Raw genomic sequence first — 3,076 nt, forward strand, 5'->3', positions numbered from 1 at the left:
CCCCGCGACACAGGAGACGGCGAGGCTCAGCAGCGGATGGATGCACTTACCCTTTTCGCAAACGTATGTGGTGGACGAGGGATGACGGGGGCAAGGACGAGGATGAGGACGAGGACGAGGACTCGGCGGATACAGAGACACATGCCAACAGCCAACCGCCCACTGCCGCCCTACCCTCCATGCGCCGGGGTCAGAGACCTTTCTACATGACTTACGGATACCATGTCAATGGAGAGAAGCTCTCGAGAGTCAAGCTACGGGTACGGCCCACGGGGTTCCCTGCGCTGTGCAAGGTGACGTTTGCCTGGTCAGGACTACAACGACACCACGCCGGCTTGGGCTCCGATTGCAGCTGCGGGTTGCGAGCTGCATGTTTCCTCCTTCCAACATTAGCGCGGCTGTCCTCAAGAACGAACCGGCTGGTCTTCCATTGGGTCCAATTGACAACCCGCGCTGACGCAGCAGCCCATCTTCCCGCTTAGTCCCGCCCGCCCACGCATGCTACACTCGCGGGCCAGACACGCCAGAGAGCAGCTTTTTTTCTTTAGTTTTAAAGGCGCCGTAGGTATCTTTGATGATCGTTCACCACTTCTTTACTAACGAAAATTGTGACATATCCACAGTTATTTGTCCTTCGCCCTGGATTTACTCATCTTGTTCTATTTTAGCCAGTGCTGTCCTCAAAAGTCACCACGGAATCATTGTGGCACACAGAAACAAAGTTGGTCTCACCCTAGTTGACCGAGGCAGACATATGCCACTGTTCGTACTTTTCCTCGCGAATGAGGTGGGTACACCGTCGTGGCGGAGGCTATCCCGTCCGAACGGTCGACACCGATACGAATATACCTGGTCCAATTTTGGTCAGCTTCCCAACGGCAGACTTTGCATCTGCATCTGCGTCTCTTCCATTTCTTTCGATACATGTTCGCCAAGGGGGGGTTCTTGCCCTCACGCATTTCATTCGGCACACCGTACAAGCTGGACACTGAGCACGATGCTTTTATTTCGTGACTCCAAGTGGCATACTAGGTCATCCAGGCGTTTACCTTCTTGTTGCCGTCGCCGAGCGGCTTCACTCCCCGGCCGAGTCCATGCGACCACCCACTGGAAAGTTGAGCCATAATCGTCGTGCCTGCCTAGTTTTTTGCGGACAGCCAGACATACCTGGCAGCTGCAGCTACAAGCGCACACTATCGCAAAAATCCAGCTCAAGCTTAACCGTCCGGACCATAGCTTGCTTGCCCCGGTCTGGTATCTGTCTGCGACCCGCCCTAGTCGAGGCCAATCGACTAGTGGTCAGTAGACGACGAGGGAACTAGAGCTGTCCCGGGCCTGGACACGGAGCTGGACCTCAAATTAGGACAGCAGGGCAAACATGCCATTGACAACGATTGGAAGAGTCAAGAGATCAACCCTTTCCTAGACCGAGATCCAGGCCAGTCTGGTCCCTCCAAACCACCATCTCTTCACCACAAATCGCTTCATGAATTGCCTGATGATGTGATCTAAACTACTGACCCTGGTTCTCTACCGATACTCAGGGCAGCTACCCCAGCTTATGTGCCTGGTCCCGTCAGCTCGTTGGCCGCCAAGCTACCGACCTAGGTTTAGTAGTTCATGCCGACGGTATATTAGACGTCGCGTTATCAAACATCACCAACAGCGAAGTCTCAGTCACCGCAAGGTGTATTTGAGTCACAAGCATCTGAGGCAACCGAAGCCGGCGGCGTACGAACTCCCGCAGTACAGGCGGCATATTGGAGACGTACAAGTGTGCTTCCGTTCATGCACGTGCCGGAGAAGAGAGAAGAAAATTCGTGCCTGCGACCAGTCCTGCGACTCCTGCCACCTCTATCCGTACCTCTGCCTGACGATGCTGACCATTCGCTCGCAGCAGCAGACTCGCACCGCTCATGCCACTGCTGAAAACCTGGCCCTTGACCCGAATTCCTACTGGGCAATTCAGATGTGGCTCCCAAAAATATGCCCACCGATTGCCCACAATGGACACTAGTAATGCATGCACCTCACAGACCATCCGCCCGCTCTCACTCTCATCACCAAGTCGGATCCCTCGCCCAGCAAGGTGCTGACCGAACCTTTAGATGCCGTGATGCCTGCCAGAACGGCTGGGGTCAGGAGGTCCACGTTTACACAGTTCGTGCCTTGCGCTTGTCTGCCACTCTATGCGGACTCTACCGGTATCTCCTTGCGCCTGAGGCATCACCTAGGTACAGAAGAATCCAGACATGGGATGACGATTGGGAGCCGCTAAGGCAGTACCGGGACGACACCCCACTCGGCGCCGGCCGTTTCGCCCAATCGGAGGTATCCAGGCGGTACCCACCAATGACTACCGCCCACATTCTCCAACCACCGCTCGGCCTTTCGACCCCTCCTTCTCTTCTCCAAACCGCCGTTTTCACCTTGCCCGAGCCACCCCCGAACCTCTCTCGGTGGTGGTTGGTTGTCGGATTTTTATTGATTCAGTAAAGAGAATCGGGACAGAGGGTACACGAAAGGGAAGGGGGAAAAAAAACTTTCATCATGCTTGCTCTCCCTTGCAACAGCTGCATATGCTCATCCGGCCCATTCTCGCGACCTGGCGACCGCGGCCCGCCATGCAAACAGGGTCGGCCTTGGTGCTCGCCAGATAGCTTCCGCAGCACATCAACATCACGAGACGAGACGCCCGGACCAGTTGCTTCGACGTCATTAAGCTATTGTGACTGTGGTTGCGTTTGACCGCCCGATATACGCGGCTGACAGGCTCTGCAAGTAAGAAGAGTTCCCTTATCTCATTTCCATGACGGCTTCGAAGATTGCTTGTATCACAATCTTCGGTTTCGGCCGTACGCACATGGAACGACCTGCTACGGACATAGAGTAGCGTGCACAACGCAAGCAGTCATGTCTCAACCCGTCCCTCTGCCGAGCCGCTGTCTCACCAGCCTCGTGCCAGACCCAGTCTTCCGGGGCGGACTCCGCAAGAGGCTCGCTCGCATGAGATTCTCGCGCTTCTTGCTTTCCGAAACAAAGTATCGAGCCTGATGCCGCACCATGTTAGTTCCCG

Source organism: Colletotrichum scovillei, assembly GCF_011075155.1.
Source record: "Colletotrichum scovillei strain TJNH1 chromosome Unknown Contig00001, whole genome shotgun sequence".
In the NCBI taxonomy this organism is placed as follows: Eukaryota; Fungi; Ascomycota; class Sordariomycetes; order Glomerellales; family Glomerellaceae; genus Colletotrichum; species Colletotrichum scovillei.